Source organism: Equus przewalskii, chromosome 1 (assembly GCF_037783145.1).
Source record: "Equus przewalskii isolate Varuska chromosome 1, EquPr2, whole genome shotgun sequence".
Classification (NCBI taxonomy): domain Eukaryota; kingdom Metazoa; phylum Chordata; class Mammalia; order Perissodactyla; family Equidae; genus Equus; species Equus przewalskii.
The window spans coordinates 179,873,141-179,895,202 of NC_091831.1; the positions used below are offsets into that span (position 1 = coordinate 179,873,141).

Genomic DNA, 22,062 nt, shown 5'->3' on the forward strand with positions numbered 1-22,062 from the left:
GTTTGCTTTTCTCTGTGCGTGGTTTGCTCTGGAGGGCAATTAGTTCTGTGTTTGTGAGGCGCTGGTGTCAGAGGCCGGTGCTTTTCATGTGTTCAGCATGCAGTGGGCCACATCCGTGCCTCAGTGTCCTAGTTTTCTATTGTTGTATAACAAATCCCCACAAACATAGTGGCTTAAAATAATTTGTACCTGTGTGTTATCTTACAGTTCTGGAAGTCAGAAGGCTGGGCACAGTGCGGCTGGGATTTCTGCTCAGGATCTCAAAAGTCTACAGTCAAGGTGTTGGGCTGTGTTCTTATCTGAGGCCCTTGTCCCTTCCAGGATCACATGGTTTTGGGCTGAATTCAGTTCCTTTGCAGCTGTGGGACTGAGGTCCCCACTTTCTTGCTAGCTGTTGGCCAGGGACCAAGAATTCTCAGTACTTCAGGGGTGCTGGTACGTCCTACACGTGTGGCTCTCTCACAACCTGATGCTTACCACTTCAAAGCCAGCAGGACACTTTCTCATGCTTTAAATCTCTTCCTTCTGGAAGGCCTCAGTCCCTTAAAGGGGCTCACTTGATTGGGTCAGGCCCATGCAGGATAATCTCCCTTTTATTTAACCCCAAATCAACTAATTTGTGATCTTAATTACATCTGTGAAATCCCTTCATCTTTATCATAATGGGTCACTTACCCAAGGGAGTAAAGTCCATCAGATTCACAGTAGGGCCCACACTCAGTGGGGAGGATTATCTAGGGTATGTACACCTGGGGTGGGGATCCTTAGCGAGCATCTTGGAATCCTGCCTACCACACTTTGCATATTCTTAGATACCGCAAATTCATTTTCATATTAAACTAAACAGGGGCTAACTTGGGATCCAAATCTGCTGAGAAAAAAAATGCTGTTCCCTTTGTCCCATTTTCCTCATTTATCGATTTTATCTTGTTGCATAAAATTTTGTTAACAGCTCAAAATCTTGATTTTAGAACCAGTGAGGCATAAAGAAACACTAAGGAAAATTTACTCTCCTCTTAAATTAACATAATATTTGAATGTTCACTATTTTAGACGACCTGGCTGACGTTTCCTCTCATTCATTATGCATGCTAAAGCCAGTGTCTCTTTTGTGGATAGACTTTTTGTGGTAGTGTGATCCAGTGGTCAGTTCTGTAATAGCAAAAGAGGACATTTTTGAGATTTTATCACTATACAGCTTACTGGTTTGTTTGTTATGAATAAACAGAGTTAGTAAATAAGCAACTTTTTGCTAATTGTTTTTTAATTACACAATTAATTGTGGAAAATTTAGAAAATGCATATCACCTTGACATCTCAGGTTTTATCAGCCACAAAACAGATGTGGCCCCATTTTCTTTAATACGAAAATACTTGAGGCAATGTCCATCTTGTCATTTCTGGTGCCCCATATAGGATGGTGGGTAGGAGTATTGATGTCAGATAGCCCTGGGTTTGAGGCTGAACTCAGCTATTTACTTGGTGTGTGAGCTTGGGCAGGTTATGAAACTTCCCTAAACTTTTTCCCTCCTTTGTAAAATGGTGACAATAATCATCACTATAACTGTACAGTTATTGTGTGGGTTAAATGAAATAACGTATGTGAAATGCTTAGCATAGTACGCGGCACTTAGGCACACTCAGTAGATGTTGGCTATTAATACCGTCATTGTTATCTGTGATTCTATCACACCAATGTACTTTTCCTAATCTCCAACTTGTTTAGTTTGTTTTACAATCTGATAATTTCAGAGGGATGATAAGTGTAATGGAAGGTATACAGCACTGGAAGGATAATGGGCAGGTATTGGTCTTGGGGGCCAGGAGTGGGGCCGAATCTGACACTAAACTTTGCTGGAAACATGGAGAGAGGATCAGATGGTCACCAGACCTGCCAGGAGATCTGGAAGAATGATTGCATTTCCTAATACGAGTCTTGCCTCCTGCAATTTGTTCTCCTCTCTTGGGTCAGATGGTCTGGATAATAAGCAGATCTGTATTCCTCTCTTCCTCCAAATCTTTCAGTGGTGTCTTGCAGCTCAACTGGTGGAATCCAAAGTCATGCACAGTGCGTGATGCTCGTTCTTCACGATCTCCCCTTGTCTGTCCACCCACTCCTGTCATCTTCCACTTCTTTTCTCTTAATTTGTGCTCTACCTCACCTTTTCCCCGCTCATGCTTTCTTAAATGATGAACTACATGTAGTTTCTCAAATATGTCACAGATTCCCATGCCCCTGTGTTTGCCAGGAGTGATTCCCTCTGCCTGGAATGCCCTCCCTTTCCTTTGGATGTACCATGTTCTTACTACAAGTCTCACTTCAAAGGTGCTTCTTCTCTTAACCCTCACAGACTCCAAGGGCAGAAGGAGGCACTTTGTTCCATTGTGCTCTGCAGAGTCCTCCACCATGGCGATCATGATGAAGCATTTCTGTCTTTCCCACTAGACTATAAGGATGGACCGGGTACTGTCACCTCTACCACACCCTTGCCCCAGCACTTGCTCATGTATCTCAGCCTCACAGTTTCACAAATATCTTGTTAGGTAGGTGGAGGGGAACTGTTAACCTATTTTACAATTGGAGAACTAGAGACACACAGCTATTAAATGGCTTCCCTAAAGTCACATAACTAGAAAGCAGCAGATCTAGGATTCAGATAAAGGATTTCTGGATCCAAGATTATGTTTTTCCTTTGCTGAAATATTAAATTATAGTAAACCCACAGATATTTATTGAGTAGTAACTATGTTCAAATCTCAGTGTTGTGTTCTATAGATGATAAGGATTTTATAAAGGACATCTTTATAAAGCCACTCGTGATCTTTTGACTAATACTAGGACTATGTTCTTTTCACCTGCTGGTAGTTGTTATATAGTAGGCATTAAAATGTATTTATCAAAGATGGATGGCTGGATGAATGCTTGGTGATTATCAAGGTAACTCTTTGATATTGACCTGTGAATAAAGACTGATCAGTTAGTGACTCCTTTCTTTGACTATTTTGGGTTTGGAAGAATGTTTATTTATTATGAATAATTTATTTATTATTTTGCAGACAGTTCAGGAAGATGAGTTGATAGGTTGTAATATCATACAATGGCATAAATAAATAAAATGGCATAATTCAGGTTAAAAAACCAAAACAGATGTAGCATAAAAGGAATTAATATGAACAGATGTTTGAGGTAAACTAATTGGACTTATATTTATAAGAAAGTCTGAAAGCCAAGGTGAAAAGGGGATGCACATTAAGGTACATTGTTTTGAAAAAAGAAGGCAAATAAATTCATTTGTGTAGACAAGTTCCCTAGGACTGTAAGGTCGAGGCAAGAAATGAGTTTGACTAGATACTGTTGGTTCAGTTCCAAGCAGCTGTCCTTGGAGGAAGATCTCACAGGTAAAGTGACATCTCAATCCAGATATCCCCTCCATATTCGAATCCATAGGAAACCAAAGTCAAACTGTCACTTTCAAATTTCCCAGAATCACAGCCAATTGCTCCAAGTTTTGTGAAACCTGAAGTTTATTCAGTTTTAGGGGCTTCCCTAACAAAAATAATTTGGAATTGTGAATATAACATTGGGTACAAAAGTATATATTTATTTACAAAAAACAAATCATAACAAATTGCAGATTTGTAAAAGCTGATATATATCACAAATGTTTCTTTCAGTTTGATTTTAGCTTCCCGGAAGATATTTCCTTTCTTATGTTAAAGAAAAAATGGAAAATTCTTGGACCAAAAAAGGAGAGTTAAGCAGAGAATCTAATCCAACACAAAGGCTCAGCCCTAGGGTTGGGGCTTGGGGAGGGGTGCAGTCCCCGCCCCATGGCAGGAAGTCAGAATTTCCGATGCCGCCGATTGGCTGGGGCTGTCTGGACTAATCAAACCAGGTAGGCACTAGGTAAGTGTTGAGCTGCCTGCTTTTGGATTTTCTAGGAAGCAATTTGCTGTTGGCGTGTACAGGAAGTACCCACTTGCAGACTACGGTGCTTTGCTGTTCGCTGCATAAACGAGGTGCCCATTTCAGGATCACAGCGCCTCCAGTCGTCATTTTAATAACAGTGGGTCTCTACTGCTGTCAGTGGGCTGGGTGGTCCCTTCGAGATTTGTCATCCCTCCCTTTAATCATCCCGCTTATCCAGAGACGGGCTGGCCCTGCGGTGTTCTGTCTCCTTCTGGCACAGAATCATCACTTGAATGTCCTTTTTACATAGCAGCTGCATGATAGCATGAGAGCACCTGCAAATGCCTTAACTAGGAGCAAAGATAATTATTACAGAAAAAAAATTCCATTATTATAGTTTGGCAAATTTCATGTAAACTAGCTTCCTATTTGACTTAGCCAAAGCTAAGGGGATAAATCCCAAGAATTAATTTGTCTATTCTTTGAGACCCAATCGGGTTTTTTCAAGAGATCTTTTTTTTCCTATTTGCCCTGAAGCACTAACCAGAAACAGCAGAAAGAATTAGCCAGAGAACAGATACCCCCTTGTGAGGCCAGTAAATGCTTTAAAGTTTAGTGATCTCCATTACCATGGTAGCAAACGACCCTTTGGCTAGGCGCATTTGGCATTTACAGTCTCCTTTGTAATTTCTGCCCTGGGACTGTGCGATCTCTTACTTCTAGGCGAACCTTCAACGTTTCTCTGCATTCATTCTACTGCTTGCAGTTGTCCTACTTTTTGCTTCTCGTATCACAATTCAACACTGTTCAGATCTTATTCCTTCCAGATAAAGGGAAATGACATAACTTTTCAGCTGTAACTGAAGAGATATGTCCAGGATTGCTCTCACAGATACTCCTTTCATGAATTCTGATTCAATTTTTGTTTATAGATGACCTTGTCTTTAAAATGAAAAAGATATTTCCTGTGCGGGACCAAGATGCAGTCATCATGGAATATGCACCCATCAAATCAACTCCATTGCCTAAAGTTCTGTTTTTCCCAAGTGGCTAAACTAACAGCTTTGAATTGAGCCTGCGTTCTAGAAAAAGGCAAATAGTAAACATTTAACGTATAGTAGACACATGTTTCATGATTTTGGGGTGCTATGGAAGCAAAGGGGATTTGAGACATATTCAGGTAACCTGATAGAAAAATGATAGTGATCAATGACATATTAGAATTTATTAAATACCCAGGAAATATCAGTTGTTAAAGTATAAGCCTGTATTTCTGAGATAACTACAGAAGCCAAAGGCAATGCTCTTGCTAATTTATTTGCTAAACAAGTGGGTCTTGTTATCCTATCATAAGGGTGCCACTAATTTGACCTCTGTCCTCATTGAGCTTTCAGAAGGACAAGTGGCTAAATTTAGACAGAATGTATTGGCCACATCATAATTTTGTGACTTCATTGTTCTCTCTCCATTTCCTAGTTGTAATAGAAGGAAACATTCTTCCTTCTCTCATTAAATTACCTATTCATTTTTTAAAATGCAAGTACAGACCCATGGATTTCTGTTTATCACATGAATATTCTGTGGGTATCATTATTTTATTTTAGTGTTCAACTTGTTTCATATTTAGCCAATGGAAACCCTTCAAACTGGCTCCTGTGTACTTTTGGCATGCCTCCATTATTTTTTTGTGCACTGTTTTGCTTTCTGTACTCCAACATGTTCCAGGCTCACCTTTTACTTTCCCTGCCTCAACACTAAGAGTCAACTATATTTACAAGGAGGTCAGCTCCTTTTAATGAGGGATGGTGTTTAGAAACCAAGATCAGGATTTAGGGTGTGCTCATTGCTGCTGGGGTGTCTTTGCTTCTAGGCCCTTTCAACAGGGAAAGCTAAGAAATATAAATATATCTACAACAATTTCTTTCTTTCTTTCTCTTTATCTACCTATCTATCCATCCATCTATCTATTAAAATCTATGAGTTATACTGAGTTTCATTCCAGTTCAGCAGCACAGGGTTCATTTTAGCCTTCCCCTTTCCATATTTGTAACTGCCTTCTCCAATAGTGAGAGATCTGGCTTTCTTTAACCCTCTACACACTTAATCATTTGCTCAGTCCTACAATACACAGAAGGTAGTTTCAGAATTGCTAACTCACACTGCTATCAAAAACAGACCCTCTAACTAGATTTCCATATTTATTTACAGTTCCTTTTGGATTTAGACCGAGGGTATAGAGTCAAAGCATCATGTTCCAAAGTTACTCAGGTTAGTTCTATTTTTCCCGTGCGGTATGATTATGTTTGTTTTTTAAAATTTGGGCTGTAGTTAGGTCATATCATTTCTATTATTTGAGCTTTTATTCTCTTAGTGTTTTAATTTTATTTTTTGAGCACATGAAACAAGCTGATTCAAAAAGTCACTGTTAAAACTAGATCTAAATGTATAATCAGAAGAGTCACGGCCAACTGCACAGTCCCTTCCACTCCCAAATTAGCTCCTAAATGTTACTAATTTCATTGGTTTCTGATGCATCCTTTCTGCATTTCTTTTTGAAAAAAAATGGGAAACACTTTAAGAATTTGAATGTCATCCTTGCACAGGGGTTGCAGAAATCTTTCCTGTAAAACTTCAGTTTTAGTATATGTGCTGACCAACGACTATTGTCTTCTTTTTATTGCCTTGTGATAGCAGTAGATGTAATAAAGTGATAGTTAGATTTTTGCAAGTTTGTTATTGTTGGATCTCCAAATTGTCCTGCTGGGCTTTATTCTTGGCTTTTTCCATGTCTTACTTGTTTACACTATCAGCATGAGTTATGGTTCATAGTTGAGGATGCTTTAAATTGATAGACTTCCCCTGCACAGTTCTTCCCTTCTTAGCCTTAGGAGAGTTTGCTATCGTGAATAGGCTATTCGATTTGAACTGACATAAGATTTTTACCTTTTCCTTCTTATTCTTTTAATTTTATTCTGACGATATTCTTCTCATTGTTTTAATTTCTTTTTTCTTTTTTTTTAAGATTGGCACCTGCACTAACATCTGTTGCCAATCTTCTTTTTCTTTCTTTTTCTTCTCCTCAAATCCCCCCAGTACGTAGTTGTATATTTTAGTTGTGGGTCCTTCTAGTTGTGGCATGTGGGACGCCACCTCAGGGTGGCCTGACAAGCGGTGCCATGTCCACACCCAGGATCCAAACCAACGAAACCCTGGGCTGCCGAAGTGGAGCAGGTGAACTTAACCATTCGGCCATGGGGCTGGCCCCTGTTTTAATTTCTATAGACTGACTTTTTGCCATTTACTTGGGTTCTCCTTTCTATTTGGCTGTTTCTGTTTTTAAAAAATAGGGCTTAAGGAACTGGGTTTGCTCAGCTCTATGTGTATGCTGGAATATTGTTGAAAGGTTTTGATGAATCTATTTTGAAAATCTTTTATTGATTCTCAATACTTTTTTTTTTAATTTTGGAATTTGGTTCAAATTATTTTGATAGCAGAGATTTCTAAAATACCTGAAGTGAGTGTTCCTTATTTCTTTAAACTTTCTTTTATTCCTATCATATGTCATGTATATTGGAATCCCAGCCAGCCCTTTTTGGATTATCTCTGACTTTGTTAAGGGAGAAACTAGAAACCTAAATTGATGAAGGTGTGGCAGGCCTGGACAATAGCTGTTTATGATTGAAAGCTCCCAGAAGGAAGGCCTAGAGTTAGGGCCTCCAGGGGGAGGATTTCCTAGTTTATACTGATGAGAGGGCAGAACAAGGTCAGTCTATGTCAAATTTTAGCATCCATTGACTGTAGACCAAGATCTTAGAAGGTTTCTTCCTTTAATTCTGTGTGTGTGTTGTGTGTTTTGGGAAGATGACACGTCATGAAAAGGCAGTGTGGTATAGTGTAGTTTTTTGACCGTGACGCCCACCAACAATATATTTTTGCTTACGTGCTCTCAATAAATATATATTTATGTATATGTTACATACTTGTTCTACTATACTAATAAAATTTGTCATAAAACAAAAATGATACCTGTGACTAATATAATGTCAATTATGTCTCAATAAAAAATAAAATAAAATAATAATAAAGTCATTACATGTTAACATTAATAAAATTAAAGAAAAACAGTGACTTATTTCCCTGCCCAAAAAACCAATTTACTGAGAACAGTGGCATTGTTGTACATTTTTGCAAAATTTCTTTAATGTCTGACAAAACAGTGGGAACCTCTTATCTGCTTCTGCATTCAATCTGTCACGTGTCAAATGACCTCAGGAAAGCTCCTCTGTATATCCATGGGAGAAAAAGTGAAAAAGAAAAATAGCATCCCAGTAGTATCATGAAAATAGTTTTGACCTGACAGACTACCTGAAGTGGTCCTAGGGACACTGTGGGCCTCGAGACCACACTTAGAGAACTGCTGCTCTGAGAGTTGCTCTCTTCCCCACATCCTGTCTCACCACGGTCATTCCAGAGCCATGAGGACCTGGCAGAGTCATTTCTGCTGTGTGAATCTCTCCACGGGTCCACAGGTGACTAGTTGTATGGTAGAGAAGGAACCCAGGGAGCAATCCAGCTCTCTCCCTAAGGAATGTAGAATTGAGATGGAAAGATAGTAAGTTAGTCCCTTGTCTGGCTGGATGTGTGATATACAAACATGAAACTGTGTGGCAGCTACTTTGAGTGCACTATATAGATTGTATAGGAGAGAAAGCCAGTCTGTAGAAAGAAAACAGTAAGGCAAAGGATCTGGTGAGGTAGAGGCCAGCATCCGAGAGCGTGCTGATGATTCGCGTCACCTGGCCCACGCCCTTTACAGCCTTCCTGCCTTTTCGCTGTAATCGGCACCTTGGCATTCCAATAATAAAGCTCCATTTTCCACTGGTTTCCTTATGCTGGTTTCTGATATCAAGCAGAGTCCTACTGGATACATAAGAATTTGCTTTATAGTTATAATTCCTTTGGAACAAAAAATGTAACCCCCAAAGTGCATTTAGAAGTCCTGTGAAGTAGCTCTAAGTTGCAATTAAAAATATATATATAATATTTTGTTAGATGTAGTGTTGGGTTTCCTCCTGAAACCTTCATAGGCAGAAAGCTGAACACGCAAGTGCAGCCCTCATTGCTCTGGAAATAGCTAAATTATGTCATCCCTTATGGGCATCGTATGTGTCCTAAAAAAATTAATAAAATCAACAAACTCTTTTCTAAAATGTAAAGGTTCACGTGATATGTGAGAAATGGTAGAAGATTAAAACTCAATATGGGATTAAAACTCAGAAGGAGTTGCAGTGGGCATTAGATATGGCCATGTTAATGTGAATGTAGCTCTGATCTGAGGGCAAGGGCATGAATTAAATAACTCTTCTAGAACTGGGATGTAGACACTTATTTTTATGGTTAACAAGGTCCTTTCAAAATGTTTTATAAATATAACGTATTTGTTGAACATAACATTACTTGCCTAGAATTGTGCAAGTGCTTCACAAACAGTACCATTTAATCCTTAACAACAATCCAACGATGAAGGTAATTATCTTCATTTTACAGATGTGAGAGGTAGAGTTCAGGAATATTGCCTGAGGTTGCGTAGTTTACAAATCAGAGAGATGGAATTTGAAGCTGTATATTTAACTTAACTGTAAGCCACATCAAATTCATGGTTTGTATAACTTAAATATTAAACTCAGTTGAGGAAAATCAATCAAATAAAAACAAAGCATGCGTAATCTCAAGCAAATAGTAAACTATATTCCTGTCTTTTCAACCATTCTGTCCACTTGCACAGAGCCTGGCTCATGGCAAGCATTCAGTAAGTGTTTAATTTATTAATGCAGGAAGTGGATTTGACTTATTGCTGAAAAATCATAAACGTGATCAGGTAAAATGAGAACATACTGAAATTTTCAGACAATTTTTTCCATTGGGTAAACTTTTGCTTCCCTCATCTAATAATATAAATGATCAGAATAAAAGTCCTTCACTCTTCATTAGCATTCATATCTAAATGTCTTCCTTGATCATAGCTCTTGAGAAGAAAACTATGAGATGTCATTCAGATTCTATGAAAATTTGTTGAAAATATTGTACATCAAATAATATACTAGAAAGTTTAAATATATCATTTCATTTAACCCTCACTACAAAGGAGGAAAGTGTACAGTTAAGTAAATGTCGTTGGATGACTATGTCAGTAATTGTAGATCCAACATTGGAGCTCAGGTCTTCTAAATCCTGTGTGGTTGCCATGGCAGGAGGGGCCTCCAAAGTTGGGTCTTTGCACCCGAGGAGTATACCAGATCATCCACCAGCATGGAAAGAAAGTATTAAAGCTTAATGTATACCTATTATAAATATAAATTTATAGTACAAATTTTATGTTATATATTATATGTGTAATTTTAGATTTGATATTTGTATATTTTATGAAATGATCACCATGATAAGTCTAATTATAACCCATCACCACACATGATTACAAATTTTTTTCTTGTGATGAGAACTTTTAAGATTTTTCCCTCTTATCAACTTTCAAATATACAATACAGTATCATAACTCTACTCACCATGTTGTACATTACATCCCCAAGACATTTATTTTATAACTGGAAATTTGTATTTTTTGACTACCTTCGTCCATTTTGTCCACCCCCTTATTTCGTTCCTCTGGCAACCACCAACCTGTTCTCTGTATCTATGATTTCGGTTTTTGTTTTTGTTTTAGATTCCACATGTAAGTTGGATCATACAGTATTTGTATTTCTCTGTCTGACATTTCACTTAGCATATAATGCCTTCAAGGTCCATCCATGTTGTCGCAAATGGCAGGATTTCTTTCTTTTTTATGGCTGAATAATATTCTACATATGCCATATTTTCTTTATCTGTTCATTTGTAGATGGATGCTTAGGTTGCTTCCATGTCTTAGGTATGCAAATACTGCTGCAGTAAACATGGAGGTGCAGACATCTTTTTGACATGGTGATTCCTTTTCCTTTGGATTAATACCCATCAGTGGAATTCCTGGATCATGTGGCAGTCCTATTTTTAATTTTTTGAGGAAGCTCCATACTGTTTTCCATAGTGACTATGCCAATTTACATTCCCACCAGTCATACACAAGGGTTCCCTTCTCTCCACATCCTTGCCAACACTTGTTATTTCTTATCTTTTTGATAATATCCATTCCTACAGGTGTGAGGTGATAGATGTCTCATTGTGGTTTTGATTGGCAATTCCCTGATGATTGGTGATATTGAGCACATTTTCATGTAACTGTTGGCTATCTGTATTTCTTCTTTGGAAAAAGATCTGCTTAGATCCTCTGCCCATTTTTTTCGTTTTTCTTTTGGTGAGGAAGATTGGCCCTGAGCTAACACCTGTTGCCAGTCTTCCTCTTTTTTGCCCCAGGAAGATTGTCACTGAGCTTACATTTGTGCTTATCTTTCTCTATTTTGTTTGTGGGACGCCACCACAGGATGGCTTGATGAGTGGTGTAGGTCTGTGCCCGGGGCCTGAACCTGTGAACCTTGGGCTGCCGAAGTGGAGCTCACCAAACGTAACCACTGCGTCACTGGGCCAGATCCTCTCTACCAATTTTTTAATCAGATTGTTTGATTTCTGCTATTGAGTTGTATGAGTTCTTTATGTGTTTTAGATATCACCCCTTATCAGGTGTATGATTTGCAAACATTTTCTCTCATTCAGTAGCTTGCCTTTTAATTTAGTTGATAGTGTCCCTTGCTGCACAGTAGCCTTTTTGTTGATGTAGTTCCATTTGTTTATTTTTGCTTTTGTTGTCCTTGCTTTTGGTGTCAAAACCAAAAAATCATCACCAATACTGATGTCAAGGAGCTTACTGCCTGTGTTTTCTTCTAGGAGTTTTATGGTTTCAGGTCTTACATTCAGGTATTTAATCCCTTTTGAGTTAATTTTTGTGAATGGTGTAAGACAGTGGTCTAGTTTCATTCTTTTGCATGTGGCTGTCCAGTTTTCCCAGCATCATTCATTGAACAGACTGTCCTTTCTCCATTGTATATACTTGGCTCCTTTGTTGTAAGTTAATTGACCAAATGTGTGTGGCTTTATTTCTGGGCTCTCTATTCGGTTCTATTGGTCTATGTGTCTGTTTTTATGCCAATACCATTCTGTTTTGACTACTACGGCTTTGTAATATTGTTTGAAATCAGGGAGTGTGATGCCTCCAGCTTTGTTCTTTCTCAAGATTGCTTTGGCTGTTGGGGTCTTTTGTGGTTCCATACAAATTTTAGGATTATTTGTTCTATTTTTGTGAAAAATGCGATTGGAATTTTGATAGGGATTGCATTGAATCTGTAGATTGCTTTGGGTAATATGGACATTTTAACAATATTAATTCTTCCAATCCATGAATATGAATTATCTTTCCATTTATTTGTTACATCTTCAATTTCTTTCATTAATGTCCTATAGTTTTCAATATACAGGTCTTTTACCTCCTGGGTTAAATTTATTCCTAGGTGTTTTATTCTTTTTGATTTACTTGTAAATGAGATTGTTTTCTTAATTTCTCTTTCTCATAGTTGATTCGTAGTGTATAGAAACGCAACCAATTTTCGTATATTGATTTTGTATTCTGCAACTTTACTGAATTCATTTTTTGTTCTAACAGTATTTTGAGGGAGTCTTTAGGATTTTTTATGTATAGTATCCTGTTATCTCCAAATAGTGACAGTTTACTTCTTTGTTTCTGATTTAGATACCTTTTATTTCTTGTTATTGCCTAATTGCTCTAGCTGGGACTTCCAATACTATGTTGAATAAAAGTGGCAAGAGTGAGCATCCTAGTCTTGTCTCTGATTTTGAGGAAAAGCTTTCAGCTTTTCACTGTTGAGTATAATGTTAGCAGTGAATTGATCATATATGGCCTTTATTATGTTGTAGCATATTCTCTTCATATCCACTTTGTTGAGAGTTTTTTTTTTTTATCATAAATGCATGTTGAATTTTGTCAAATGCCTTTTCTGCATCTATTGAGATGATCATATGATTTTTATCCTTCATTTTGTTAATATGGTATATTACATTGATGGGCTTGTGGATGTTGAACTATCTTTGCATCCTCTAATAAATCCCGCTTGATCATGATGTATGATTCTTCTAATGTATTGTTGAATTGTTTTTGCTAATATTTTATTGAGGATTTTTGCATCTATGTTCATCAGGGTTATTGGCTTGTAGTTTTCCTTTCTTAGGGTGTCTTTGTCTGGTTTTGGTATCAGGGTAATATTGACCTCATAATATGTAAATTCTGTTTTCAGAATACAGAGGTTATCTATTATTTAAATCTACTTCATTCATTATTATTTTTATTCATTATTATTTTGATTTATTAAAGAGTGTCCATTTGATCAGCATGGGCTGAGAAAGATGAATTGATGCTATTCTATTGCTCTCTATTTTTTTCTTGTATATTTGGAGCTTTTGTTTATGTATGTTGATGCTATTTTATTTGATGCACAGATGTTCATAACTGTTATATACATTGCAAACTGTGCTCTATAAGAATAAAACTACCTTTTAAATTTCATTTATTAGTTTTTTTGCTCTGAATTAACTTTGTTTAATAATAAAATATTTGTATTTACCTTTGCCCAGCCTTTTATTTTCAGCCATTCTGAATTACTGCTTTTAAAATATGTCTTATATATAGCACAAATATTTTTCCTGATCCTTTCTGAAAGGACTTTTTTTTTTTAATAGATAAATGTAGCCTTTGACATTTATAATTATGGAAAATATGTTTGGCATTATGTCTTTTATTTTATTATATTTTATATATTTTAGCCTTAACTTTTGAGATCTTTCACTATGTGATCTGCATTTTCATTATCTTGGGGGTGTATTTATTTTGTTAATTTGAAAGATGTATATTTTTGTTTTAGTGGTTGTCTTTAAAACCATACTTTGATATGATTCTTTCAATCTTCTGGGTTTAGACAGTTTCTATTGATTTCTAACTTGATCAATGAGAGGATTAATGTCCTTTTTTCCATCCCCTTCCTTTCTTTCTCTGTCACCATATTTGTTTATGTTTATAACTGTTAAACTTAATTTATCAGCTTTAAATTGTACATTTCATCCTAGAAATAAATGGCGTGAACAGTATTTTTCTTTATTTTCCTTTCTTCCTGACATATTTGTCTTATACTTGTGCTCTATTTCCCTTATTGTTATTTCAACACATCACTGGTTTCTGTTTGTATATGTGCGTTACTTGCAATTTCACGTTCATTTGTGTGATCCTTTAATTTTTTTCCTTTTTCTTTCTTAAACATTGTCAACAATATTTCCTTCCTTTTTGTTGTTATGGTATCTTAGTGCCATGTTTGGTCATAATTTTTATTTGCTCCATGGAAACATTTTTCTCATGAGGTTTTTGTTCTGCTTCCTTTCCCCTCCCCATTCTTTTTCTCGTGTCCTGTATTTGTAAATATACTGTGCTGTGTCCTTTTTGACTACACATCTTTAAATGAAGGGAGTTCTTCCTGGACCAGCTATTTGCAGGATTTTTCTTTAGGGAACATGCCAGAGCCGGGTTGCAGGCTAGCAGGAATTTTCTTTGTTGCCTAGAGATTTGTATGTGGGTTTCTTTAGCCTTAACTTCTTCCCAACTAAAAGAGAGTTGAAGCTGTGGGGCTGTTAATGCTCTTTCTCTTTTCCCTTGCTGCTCACTGATAGACAAATTCCTGCAAATGTGCCTTATCTATGTGATTACTCTCTTACAACTGTCTCTTCTTGTTCTCAAAACCAAATTGCTTCCTTGAAAGCTCATACTGCTGGTCTGTTCAGCCCTTTCCATTGTTGGAAATAAGGGATTTTAGTTTTTAACTGAAAAGAGAGGCCTTTAATCTTGGGTAGTTTGCTTTTCTGAGATCAATAGCACCAAGTACTCTTTCTTTACATTTTTATGAACTTCTATTTGATCTTTAATGCCTTTAATAAATTTCGTCTATTTTTTGATCTGTGATTTTAGTTGTCTATAACTTTTGTTGAATATGGATATTCATTTCTATTTCTTATTGTTCTTGTTTCTTTTAAGTGACTTCTAAGAGGTAAAGAGAGAAGTTCTAAATTTACTCTGCCTTTTGAAATTGGAAGGATCTCATTCTTTCTTATGAATGAACTGGCTCTGTTTATAACCTTCGATAGAGGGAAAAGCCAGGTGGTTGTGTTTGTACCACATGCTTCCTTTTCCCATAACTGGTTGGATCTGGAACAAATAACTTTCCCAAGGCCGGCTGGTCAATTATAATGGGTTGAGCCAATCAGATTTCCCAATAATTTGAACTAAGACTTTGCAATTAGTTTATCACGGGCACTTGAGGTGAAAGGTCACAGAGATTCAGCTGAGGTAGCCATACTGAAATTTAACTCAGATAAGTAAGTTGAAAGAAGGGAAGAATGGAGAGTAAGTGTAGAGCAAAGTGGAGAAGCAATGAAAAAGAGAAGCAGAGATCAAAGAAACCCTGTGGTTTCTAAGAGATAGAAAAAGTATCCTCTCTCTAGTCCCTTTTCTATTCCCATGAGGCCTGGCTACAGTACGTCTTACTCTTCAGCTCTGTGAGATCTGTTTTTCTGTAATCATCCCTGATCTGTGTAGTAGGTTCAATATGCCTTTGTTTCATGCAACCAAAAAAATACCATAAGTAAAAAAAGAGAAGTTCTGAATATTGGATTGATCACACTTAAATTAGACATGCTGGAATTAAAACAAAGTGATATCATACACACTGGAATAATAGTTCATATAACAGAAATTTTGCACCATAGACAAATTCCTGGAAATATCTGTTTGTATATTGAGGAACATTTATAGAGAGCTAAGGCGGGTCCTATATAGTCCATATTAATATGAGTTCATCCCAGAGAGGTTATGCTGATTTGGTGTGAGACAGTAAGTTAATTAGTGCAGTAAATTAATATAGCACACAAGTGACAATACTGTATCCAAAGCAATTTATTGGTGTTAATTTCTTCATTTGCAAATGCACAAAGTTCACTTGTTGAAATGGATGTTTTAATATATACTATAAATTGTTTCTGAACTTGCACATTTTTAGAAATTAACTGTAGTCTAGTTAAATTTCTGTGAGAGTGGTGGAGAGGACCCTTCCCACTTAACCCTTCATGATCGTGCATTTGAGTTTAATATATTGGAAAATAGGCACTGCCAGGGCCATGGGCAGAATTATGAAGCATTGCTTGTCTTCTGGTGTCTTTGGACTCCCCTTTCCTTGCATTTTCTTTACTGCAGAGCTTACTCTCTTTTTCCCACCCTTAAGTGTTCAGGGCCTAGGCTCGCTCTTCTTTCAAGAGCTATTCTTAGTATAGGATCTGAAACCTGATTGTACTAAGATTTAAAGAATGATAAAAATGTTTTATTCTTAACCTTATTATCATTAATATGCCTGCTATTTATTTAGAATTTTATACCGTACAAAACACTTTCACAGACGCTGTATCCTTTAATATCCACTTCAACTCTGTAAAGTAGACAGCACCTCAACTTCATGAATGATGAAACCAAGACACGGATACTAAAACTGGGCTTTGAGTTCAGCTCTCTAAACTCTGACTTTCCATGGTAGTAGATGTCTTATGAGAATGTGACATGTTTGCAGAGATAAAAAGCTTAATTAAATGAGTCTCTGATTGTAGAATTTCTGGTGTCACCTGTTTTCTACAGTGCATTGGCTTCCTCTGTTTAACCATTTCATTCTCTCCATGGTCACAGCTCATGGACAGTAACAGGAACTGACAGGTTACCAGGCTGAAGACATGAAAATCCAATGTAAGGAGGACAAGGGGGATGTCATTTAATTTAGGGAAAATAACTCACTGTACTTCAGTAGCCTCTGAAGACTATTACAAGGACTTGAGCCATAATTAAGGCAATGTAGTGTGATGGAAAGAGGATAGGCTTTGAAATCCTGCAGACATGAAATTTGAACCCAGTCCCAGCTCTGCCACTTGCAAGCTGTGTGACTTTGGGCAAAGTCACAGAACCTCTTTGAGTTTTAATTTCTTTATCTATATTTAGAGCTATTAACACCTATTTCAAAGGACTGTTGTGAGAGTTCATTAAAAAACATGAAATTAAAATGACAGTAAACATTTGTTGGGTGATAACTCAGTGCTCCCTTAATTTGTACCAATAACTGTGAGACAGTTACTTTATTATCAGAACTTAATAGATGAAGGAACTAAGCTTAAAGAATTTACCAACACGCTCAAAGTCACACAGCTAATAATCTGTGGAACCAGGGTTTGTGCACCTGACTGTGATGTCTGTGCCACATAGTACATAGTACTTAAGCATTGGTAGTGATGCTGAGTGGACATCTCTTGTCTTGGTCTGTCCAGAAATACTTTCCCCCTTCTTGGGTTACAAGCACTTCTCTTCCGTTGGGAAACTAGTTCTCGGCCACCCTGCCAAAGGGACTAGTTCACGGGGTGGGCATGTGACTCGAGTAAGGCAGCTCAGAACACTTCCTTGTGTTATGTCCAAGGGAATGAGACATTGTCTAGATGCTTTAGGATTGCTGTAGTAGGATCACATAAGCTGGAAGCCAAATAATGACAGAATAACTGATAATGTAAGCCGTGTCATGCTGCCTTCACAGACTTGGAGAAAGTCAGCTGAAATAAGAGAAATAAATACAATGCAGAGAGAAACTAAATGAGGAGTGAAGAAAAAAATCTTGATAATAGAGAGAAAAATTTCCCAAATCAAGATTTTGTCTAGTCCAGTGAGCCAATACGGCTCCCTCATTTGTATGAACTAATTTGCGTTGAATTCCTGTTACTAACAACTGAAAGTAATAAAGAGAGTATAAAATGCCATCAGTTATTTATTTTAGAGATCCAGAAAAAAATGTGTTCTCTATTGTAATGAGCTTCTACTATAAAGGTTTAAAACAAAATAATTTTGTGCTTAAAGAGGGAAACATTAATTGTATGAAAAATTTCACTTATAATTTCTCAGAGAGGCTGAAAACTGAGTTATTTTATTTTAAAGATTTCTTGAAAATATGTCATAGTAGGTAGCGATAGTCATGATTCACTATTTATTAGACTGGCCTAAAACACAAGGGAAAACACTTTTGACTGATTTATAAAAACATCTTATCTTCATTCCTTCTGCTTGGAGAGCTTTTCCTCCATGTCTCAGGCAGCTCCCGCTTGGGCTTTGTTCAAGTTTCTGTTCCATATCCCACTGAGGCTCTCCAGACTGTTCCATCTAAAAGGATCCAACTTACTTTTCACCCTCATCCTGACTCACTTTTTACCTCATGGGATCTATGGCTCATGGGACATATTACTCTTGTCTTTTGGCTTATTTGTTTGGCACTATTTCCCACACTAGAATATAAGCTCCGTAAGAACAGGGATTTTGCATCAATATTAGGAAATGAATAAATCTTTTTTGGTAGAATATTTGTTATGGAGCTTAAGTGAGGCAAAAATAAGAATAGCAAAGACAGGCTGGCTGACTAGCTTGGATCAAACCTCCACCCCTCCTTCCTGGGGACATGCCGAGCCCATGCTCCTTAGTCGGCCAGGCAGCTGGGAATGGTCATGTGATGCACTGGGATGTGAGCGGGAGTGAAGTACACCACTCCCAGGCCTGGTCAGTATCCAGTTTCAAAAAATTTTATAGACGCTGTAGCCACGCGTGACACTCTGGGACCTTTCCTCTTCCACAGCTCATTGCAGACAAGTCCTGTGACTCTGGAAACCACACATTACTGATTGTGTAGCCACAAGAGGGAAGCATCCTGGATCCTTGAGAGCCACCATTCAGGACAGAGCTGTCCATTGCCCGCTTTGGACTTGGAGCAAGAAAAAGTTTATTTTGTGCTTGAGCCATTAAACATTTTTGTATTTGTTTATTATAGTAATTAGCCAACCCAAACTAATACAGGAATCTAAAATTCAAATTGTTAGTACTCAGAATATATAAATTAGGAAGTGTAGATGCTTATTTTTAACTAATACAGACAGAATTTAACGTTACAATTACAAATTATGTTAAAGGCTTACTGAATCAAATCATGTATAATAATCCAATATTTCAGGATTTGTTTTATAACGCTAATGTTGTTAGTTAGTGAAAATCAACTGAAAGTCATAATAAATGGGGCCTGGGCTGCTTGTTCTCACAGGGATGGTTAATCTGGCTATTCTACTGTAGAACGTTCCATGTGCATGTAGGAAAATATTATATGTTTGGTTGGAATAATTTGATTACTGTGTGTTCACCAACTGGAAAGTCTAGTCATGATATCCTTTTTGTCTTCATTTCGTCCCCTGATAATCAATTCATGAAGCCAATCAAGCTGAATCAAATCTTTCTGGAAGGCAGAAGTCTTGCAAACCGTCTCTGACACCATCTGCTGCACAAAGAAAGAGAATATGGTGTACTAATTGGTATGTTATGAAATAGCCAAGGGCCTGAATGCTGGTGGTTTTGGAGTCAGTGGGTTTCTGTGAGGTCTCAAATTCTGACTGGATAGTACACAGTGTCTGGCCCTAGAAATATGGGGAGAACTTCTTTCCTGAAGCTTGACCTGCCTCTCTGCCATTGCTACCCAGGCAAGAAAGCAGAAGTAGATTTCTTTTAGGCAATTATATGCATCTTAAGTTTTAAACTAAATGAACATATACTTATTGAAACCGTATCCAGAGATACAGAATTGCATATCCGAGGACAAGGTGAGTATCCTTTATCCTCCTGATTCTTTGCAGTTAGCTACAACTAATTTTTTTTTTTTTTGGAAGATTTTCACAAAGGTCTAGTGACCCTTGTTCTTTGTTAATCTGTAAGAGTGTCACTAAAATGTTGCTTGGGATCTCTGTGTGGGGAAACAGGTCCTTTTGACAAGTGAGTTTAACCATGCGGTGATTGCGTCTGGTAAGCTGGAATTTCCACTGTGGCGATGTCCAGTATTAACATATGGAGAATGTTGCCCTCCTGAGGTCATCTGGGCCCTTGCCTACAAAGGGTAATGTGTACCAGCCTTCTTGAAGTTGGACAAGGAGGAGGGGGCTAGGGTTCCAGCATTCAGAGGGCAGATTTCTCTTTAATCCCCAGATTTCCAGTCTTGAGTATTAACCTCTCTCGCAAACCACACACTCTCGAGGTCCCAAGTTTAGATCTTCTCAGCTCAGTTTATCCGGGGTCAGCCAGCCAACCCTGGGATGGAGTTGGGCGTTCTCACTGTGGAGAGGCTGCTGGGCTGTGTGGGAGGACGCAGGGTTCTGGAACTTTGACCTTTTCCCCTTGAACCTCGTCCTCACCTTCTGTGTTACCCTCTGGCTCCATGACCCTTCAAGTGGAGTGAGATAAAGAGTTTTCCCTCAAATTTCTCTAAAGAATCACGTTTTGTGGACTTAAGAACTTGTGAATTGTTTTACATGATGTAACAAATATGGACAAACATCCAAACAAAAATGAAAAAAGCTTTTTTGGCTAAAGTGTAACCTTCGTCATGTATTAGTGACAGGCTTATTAACATCAGCCACTGAATTCACTGAATGAAAATATTAAAGAAATACTTTTGCTTAATGATAATAGCCAGTATTCGAGTGTCTTCGTTGTCCATGTAACTCCTTCTTCAGCAGAAATGTTCTTTGATTTGGGTAGAAAATTGTATAATGCATGACACTTTCCTATTGAACTTGAAATATATTGCTCAGGTTTTTCTTATGGTGACAGTTATTAGAAGAAGGTAATTACTAGGCAGAATTTTTATGGTATATTATTCTCATGAAACAGAATATGAGAATATTGTTTGGGAACTTGGTATTGCTAGGACAATGGAACAATCACTTTTATAGGCTAATCGTGAAGCTGACATAGCAGAACAGAGTTTTCATAAGAGTGCAGTGAGATTGCACACCACGCCGACACTGTGTCTAAATGAGCACACATCCAGCAGGGGAGGTAAGGAGAAACTGGGAAATTCTCATTGGAACCAGGGTGATGGAGAAGTTATATATTTCTTTATGCATATTAGTAATACGTATCATACACAATAAACACAACAGAAATACAATGTAGTTTATAAAAGAAGAAAGATGGATCAATATACTTTGTATTCTGCCAAATTTCTGAATGAAGCTTAAATAATTTAATTATTTTTTCAGACTGAATATATTTCCCTCTAAAGTAAGTCGGATGAGCAGATATAAGTAAAGATATCTTATTTTGAAGGAAAGTCTTCAGTCGTTATTTGAATTTATTCTTTACTATAGCAAGATGTTTACCAAAATAAAGAATCATACCTATATGGATTTGCTTATTTTGATTGATTTATTAAAAAATGTTGGGAGTCATTTTATTCTGAACAACAGCAGGTCTGTCTAGGATGCAGCCTCTGAGAAGGCAGCCTCAGGCTCTGTATGTTTCTTGTTGCTGCTGTAACAAATTATTTCAAATCTAGATGCTTAAAACAACACAGATCTATTTTCTTACAGTTCTATAAAAGTCCTACACTGGTCTCACTGGGCTAAGATCTAGGTGTCTGTGGGGCTGCATTCCTTGCTTAAGGCTCTAGGTGAGAATCCATTTCCCGGTCTATTCCAGCTTCTTAAGGCTCCCCAAATTCCTTAGCTTGGAACCCTTTCCTGCATCTTTAAAGCCACGAGTGTAGTGTCTCTGAGATCCTGCTTCCGTTGTCAGCATCTCCTTGTGACAGGAAAGATTTTCTTCTTTTAAAGGTTATGTAATTAGATTGGGCCAATCTGGATAATCCAGGCTAAAATTCCATTCTCAGGGTCCTTAAACTTAATTACATCTCTAAAGCCCTCTTTGCCATGTAAAGTAGCATATTCAAAACTCCAGGGGATTAGGTGTGAACATCTTTAGGGACCATTAGTCTCCCTGTCATAGGCTCTAACCTTGAGTTCTCTGGCAAAGCTGGGATACAGACCCAGGTCCAGGTACAATCTCATTTCTGCAGCATAGTTCCTATACTGTTCGTCTGGGGGCCTCGTCACCACACCGTAGGAGCTACTGCTATTTTTTTTTCATGAATTTTACAAATATAGAATTTCTGTTGTGTTCTAGACACTGTGCTGGGTATTGAGGAAATAAAAGTGAAAGACTGAGG

At 37.5% G+C, this 22,062-nt stretch overlaps 1 non-coding gene across 1 annotated transcript; it reads right to left on the bottom strand.

Annotated features, from left to right (window-relative positions):
- Window positions 1–6,468: 6,468 nt before the first annotated feature.
- On the bottom strand, window positions 6,469–6,571 carry LOC139078398 (U6 spliceosomal RNA). Its single transcript, XR_011531329.1, has one exon. It is a non-coding gene; the product is annotated as a U6 spliceosomal RNA (small nuclear RNA).
- Between the last annotated feature and the right edge of the window lie 15,491 nt (window positions 6,572–22,062).